Below are 6,808 nucleotides of genomic sequence, written 5' to 3' on the forward strand. Positions count from 1 at the left end.
AAATCTCAGAAACTGAATTGTTCTGATATTACTTACATTGATTTGTATTTCAGAAGAACTAATGTGTTTTCATCTGACAGCATTTTTCACCTTCTTAAATAAATTTGCCCTGAGCTGCCTCAACCTAGACCAGCCTCCAGCTTACAGTACGGCTACCACCCACACCCATGAGCCCACTCTGAGGGTGGGGATGGCAGAAACGGTTGTAGGTAACATTTGCACTGACTTCATCGGGAAACTTTTCCCAGCCAGTTGGGCCTTTGGCTAAAATTCCTGCTCTGACTGCACAATGGGGCTAGTTTGTGCCTGGGATTCCAATATATTTTCTTTTGAAATCAATTAACCCTCCTCATTGTGTTTCTCCCCTCTATTCTTAAGTCCAGAGATGTAGCCCTGTGCTTATCTTCCACCTTTCTTTTAAAGAAGACAGCAGAGCCCTGGTTGCTGTCTCTGAGAGTTATCTCAGTCACATCTTCTCTGTGGGCCAAAAAGAACAGTATACCTGTTTTGTCCCTCTAGCTGATGCCTTTTAGCTTTCATGTTTTTCAGATTCTGTGCTGCCTACGGGTGTAGTTCTGAGTCTCGTATTGTGTTAGTAAGCTCTCTTCACATAGTAGGTAGATTAAACATATCCTTTTCCTGCTGAAGACCAAGGACAACTGTTAAAAGTTTTCAGGCCCAAAAGCATAAACAACAGTGGACTGAAGAGAGAAAACAAGAAGGATGGGACTTCATAATCTGAAGCTGTAATTGGACAATTAAACTCCAATATGCAAATGGCCTAAAACTTTTAGTACATGACTGGCCATCCATTTTGTGATCATTCTTAGTCCACCTTGGGTGTAGCATTGACCATCTTGTGCTGCCCAAGGTGTACCCTTAAAGACCTTTCAACAAATATCTACTTTATTCTCTTAGCTCTGTCTAGTCTCTGTTCCAGGTCAGCCTTCCCAAGGCATCATAATAACTGAGAAGTTTGGGCAGTTGTCACCCACATGGCACTGAGACTTTCAGGACACAAGTGCACACTGCTAGCACAGGCCAGGCAGGTACTGTTCAGAAAAGCTGCTTTAGACATTTTGTGGTTTAGAATGTAAGAGAATTTCACAGTGACGATGTCAACCATTTTAAGCATAGCCCAAAATTAACGCTTTTGGGCAGTGATTTACTGGAACAGATTACTAAGCTATTGTGCTTTTAGAGCAAATAGTGATGATTTTAGAACAAAGGTAATGCCATTCAAAAGTTAAAAAAAAATTCTAGATTTTCATTCTGTCTGGAAATGCTGTCTAATGAAGGGTTGATACATATACTGTCTCTAAAGGATTAAACTGGCACTTAGACAAGAAAAGTATTATATATTTATGTTATTCTATATAACATTAACTATTTTTACTGATGCATCAAATTTTGTAAAATAGGAAAGGCCAAGGTTTTCACCACTGAGCTTAGTGATAATTTTGCAGATTTAAGTATAAATCTAGGAAATGCAGCAGATTTGTAATTTTATAAAGTGTTATAATTTAAATAACTGAAAAAAGTCTATTAATATGACACTAGGGCCTAAATATTTTGTTAAAAAATATTCAAGTGTATCTCCTCCCAGGGAAAATATCATCCCTGGACTGTTGCCAAAGTCAGTTCCAGTTTGGATTATCTACTGTACTTGGCCTGTAATTCATCATAGACTTCTGCAGGGGTTGCTCTCACATGAACATTAGCTTGTTCAGAAAAGGATGATTGCTCTTGAATCAGTGGTCTTTGTCCTCAGCATGTACTTCTAACAGGATGCATATATAGGATTGAGAATTACTATTTGTTGAATTTTCCAGTAGATATTGAAAAATAATTATTGTTACAATATAATTATATATATATATAATTATTAGAAAAAAAATTAAAATGTACTGTCTGGATAGGTCTCTGGAAAACTGGGAGCAAATATGAAGATTTGGGGAAGGAGAAATAGAGAACCTTTTTTCATACTTCACATTCAGGATCAAGAACTTGATATGAATGATTTCCAGTAGTTGAAAAGAGTTTGCCTGCCACTTGGAGTCTTATTCAAATCCAAGTAGAGTTGGAAGAAACATAGTAACAAGGGGGATCTTTTCCTAAGTTTCTACTTAAACATTAGTTTACAGAAGCACTGTTTTCTGTTCTAAGATGCAGACAGCTCTCTGTAGTCCTTAAAAAGTTACCCTCTCTGAGTCTAAACCACGGCACACATAACAATATTTTCTGTTTGATTTAACTCCATCTGAATGAGTTTTTGTACAGAAGCAATTATCTCTGTTACCTATGCCAGGGTAGCTCTTGGTGTGCAGGCCACATTAAGACCTGAAGAGAAAAGTGTACTGGACTTTAAAAAGTAAATGATGATTTAGCAGGAATTAGATGGTATGAATGGATGTGGCATTGCAAAGGTCGTTCTTTACTCTTTAAAAATGATTGAAAGGCACTCTGGATTTACACTGAAAACATTCCTGTTTAGTTTATCCTGTAAAAATTGCCTTTGTCATTTAAGAAGATGGAATGAAAGAGAGTGAGATGATCCATACACACACATTTTTTTAGTAATATTTTTCAAAATGAAAAGTAAATGAGTTTAGGTGATTCATTTGTGGCTTGGTTTGCTTTTCACATTTCGTTAATCGCACCACCATTAATAACAGAAGAGACGTGATTTTAGAGCAGAAATTTCTCCGTGCAAAATATTGCTCAGCTAAATTTCTGCTCTTTTGGCAAAAGCAATGTCCTCAGATGGCAGGGGTACCGACATTCCCAGAAAAAAATGGTTCAAATGTATTGCTTTGCTTGGTAGGAAGTGGAGAATCTTTCCTTATTTTCCTTCCAAAAGAACAGTTTGAAAGAGTCTTCATTCTTCCATCCTTTGAGTCTAATCAGACCTTGCATAAATGGAAAAATAGGAGTTAAGTTAATGTAATGAATAAACTGAAGGTAATCACTGAATTAATGAGGTAGTTGCAAATTAATTAGCTCACTACAGTTAGACCACTTAAACCAGGTCTGAATTTAGCCTATTTTGTTTAAATAAATCTTAAAAATAAATTGAATTCCAAGGAAAGAAACAAACTAGATAACTCTAGTAAATAAATAAACTAACTAAAGAACTTTGATGATACTAGATATCTATGGCAAGGACCACATGTTTCCTTAATGGTTGTCTTCTTGGCTTTAATGTTTAAAGGTTGGGTTTTTTTAATTAACTTAATTTATTTTCAGTCTCTGTACTCTACACACTATGATTTCCAGAATTAACCTGTTTGAATTGATCCAGGACATCTCTGAACTTAGTTAAAGCATTCATTTGAAAAACAGGAGTGAAAAAATTTGTCTTTTACAAACTGAAATTGTTCTTTTTAACAAACCAAAACAAACGTTTAAAGTAGGATATGTACATTCCTTCAGAGGGAAATAACATTAAAAAAAGGACTAAGAAACTGAGGCACAAAGGAGAAAACAATTTATGAATAGATGTAACAGCTTTTTCTTCTCTAAGAAAATTTCATAACATTTAAATGTGCCTCTCAGCATTAGCAGTAGACTAATTCCATTATCATAATTTATTAACCAGATCTTTTGTTCTACGTAGTAATACACTGTGTTTCCATGCTGTGTATTTTTTATCCTGTGACCTAATTTGCGTAAAAGGAAACTCTTATAACTCCCTTGTTGTAATGAATAAAATGTTAATGAAGAACTACAGAGAAATCCCCTTTGCATTAGTTTCTTATTCCCAGGAACATCATCATAAATTTGTTTGCCTGGTTCTGACAATGGTAGTGATGTTCAAACTGTGGAGAAGCAGTAGTTACACTAAATGGTTCTGATGGAAAAGTTAAAGATATTCAAGGCACTGTCATCAGGGATGGACTATTGGAATTTATCTTTTGGAAGATGCACCTGATGGATTTGGCCACAATCCAAGGGTTTTTTTAAGCATTTGTTATCTGCATTGATAACTGCACTAGGAGATGCCTTTTCAGAAAATGTAAATTAAAAACAAAGTTGCGAAGAAAGATTTTTTTCTTTAATACATTGAAATCTTCAGATTATATTATTATTATTATTGCAGATTATTTTATTATTTAATGCAGAAAATCTGCAGAAATCTGCACTTTGCCACTGTATATTGATTATATTATTCAGTAATTTCTGGCAATGATAGCATGGTAGAAATATTAAAGTACTAAAGTTAAACAATACAAATCATTATGTGTTTGTAGTGATTATAGATCACTTTTTAGTAACTATAATATTTACTTCATTAGAAATTGCCAGGTTCTATTAGCCTTTACAGACTTTAAGAATAGATGGAATGTGAAATCATATAGGATGACAATATTCATAATTATATTTCACCAAAATAATTCAACTTTTATTAAGAAATAAAATATACATTTGCTATAAATTGTATTCCAACTACTTTGTCAATATTAGTACAGAACTTTGAAAGTATGTATGTTCATTATAAATTGTATTAACTTATGGTCTCATGGTCTGACACTTCTGGATTTGCTTCAGACAGCTCTTTGGAGCTGAGGCATACTCCAGTCCTGAGGCATTCATATCCCTAAATGTCAGATAATTTGTCATTTACCCTTTCCTGTAGATTAGCAAACTCATTTTAGCACCAAAAGGTTTTTTGTTTACTAAGATCTGACTTATAGGTCATGTCACTTGCACAGCTAATATAATCATAAAAATACATGTGCAATTGTCTTAACACATTCTATTTTGTTTTAAAATTTTCCTAGATGGAGAATTATGGCCATTAATATTAACAGTTCAGACAGATATAAAAGCTTCTGTGAGAAAATTTTGTATAAACCTCCCTCTGTTGTTGTATGGTACTATTTCATGTTCCTGGTTTTGTGTTAGATGAGTACTTCAAACATAATAAGCACAATAAGTGACAAAATGGATCAGCTTGTAGGCAGCTGTTTGCCTGCCTCTGTTCCTCCCAGTACAGCATGACTTCAGTGGGTCATGGGTTTGCTTACTCAGCATGAGTGACTTGTCCTGTGCTTCTAAAATAGCTGTGTTGACACTCTCTTCAGGAAAAATGGTGGGGAATTTTCAGCTTTTACTCTATTTAACCCTTTCTTCATGAATCTCTCTTTTCATTATGTCAGAATCAATAAATACACAACACGTCAGACTTTTAAAATAAAAACATATTTGAAATTTATAATGAATCAAATAGTAAATAAACATATTTTTATTGCTGTCACGAACTTTAACTGTATAGAAGCAAATTATAGAATTATATACATATTTGCTTATAGAAGAAAATTATATTCTATGCCTTGTGACAAATTCTTTCCTCAGATTGGAATCACAGTAAGTATAAAAAATTAGGTGTGTCACAACCCCAGCTGGCAGGTAAGCATCATGCAAACACTTACTTGTGCTCCCTCCCCCTGGTGAGGAGGATAATCAGAAAGAAAAGGTAAACCTGGTGGATCGAAACAAGGGTTTCAGTTTGTCTGCTGGGCATGTCCTTCAGTATGGAATATCTCTTTGGCCAGTTCAGGTCAGCTGTCTTGGCTGTGCTTTGTCAGGTACTCTTGTGCACCTCCTCACTTGCAGAGCATGAGACACTGAAAAGTCCTTGAGTTAAAGGAAACTCTGCTTAGCAACAGCCAAAACATCATAATTGATATCAAGTTTACTCAGTATTACTAATAATCTCATTTTTACTAATTCCAAATAACCACAGCACTGTAGCAGCTACAAAGAATAGCAACTGTGTCCCAGACAAAACCAGTACAAAGTGTTGTATGAAAATCTGTAAAAAAGAACTTTCTTCATCTGCCTGTGAAATCCAAATACTCTGCTTGATTCACTACCTGTTAAAAGTCTGTGTCATGTCAAGAGGTGTTCCTCACACTATCAAAGGAGAAGAGATATCAGAAGCAGTGATACATATCTAAACCTGTTTGTGAAGTCATACCACTCTTCCCATAGCTGCTTAGATATCCCCTTAATGAAAGTACTTAGATTGTCTAGACTGATATGTTAGAAAAATGATTCAGATCCCTAGCTGGTGATTTACACTGGGGTCATCAAAAATTGAAGAAGGAAGCTCCGAACATAGAAAGGGAATGAGCAAGAATTGCAGTCTTAAAGCCTTAACTAATCTTTCTTTTCTTTTTTTCACTTGAAAAACCACAGCACTTCTAAAAACACTTAAAAAGTCTTCTGGGTTTCCTCTTGTGCTTTGGTTTATACCCTGCTGAGTTTGAAAGCTCAACATCTTGAGCTCAGCCCACTTTTCTTCTTGCTATGTCATAGACTGCACAGGAATTTGGCTTCTGCAAAGTGGACCAGCAATTTCTATTTTCTTTATGATTTAGAATAACAGAGGCAAATCCACTTTTTATAGAATAACATAGGAAAATCCAAATCAGTAATTTTGTATAGGAATATTCACTTGGATCTGGGGAGTTATAAAACCAATTCACTTCCCTATTTGGAGGTTTCAGACCCTTACCTTATGCCTCCTTGGACATTGCCCTTTGTCTAGGGTGCTCTGGAATACCTGACAGTTTCCCTGTGGAGATCAAGTGAAAAATTAATTTTTAACAAAATGTAAGGGTAAAGCAATCTAAAGGGCAGGAAGGGTAGAGTTTGTGTTGTGATTTAGTTTTTAAAATCTGCAATGGTATTGAAGTTGCAGATTAATATGAAGACTAAGCAATAACTTTTTTTTTTTTTTTTTTTAACTGTCCAAATTATTTCAGGTTTCTTTATGAGAGAGAGCAAGAGAGAGAAAACAGAG

The 6,808-nt window shown here is 35.0% G+C and overlaps 1 long non-coding RNA gene across 1 annotated transcript; it reads right to left on the reverse strand.

The window, feature by feature from the left end:
- Positions 1-1,881: 1,881 nt before the first annotated feature.
- On the reverse strand, positions 1,882-6,571 carry LOC310922194. The gene is made up of 3 exons (XR_014592338.1): positions 6,521-6,571; positions 5,433-5,482; positions 1,882-2,909 (listed from the first exon to the last, which is right to left on the reverse strand). It is a non-coding gene; the product is annotated as an uncharacterized lncRNA (long non-coding RNA).
- Between the last annotated feature and the right edge of the window lie 237 nt (positions 6,572-6,808).

This window comes from Zosterops lateralis, assembly GCF_965231275.1.
Source record: "Zosterops lateralis genome assembly, chromosome: 2".
NCBI classification, from domain to species: Eukaryota; Metazoa; Chordata; class Aves; order Passeriformes; family Zosteropidae; genus Zosterops; species Zosterops lateralis.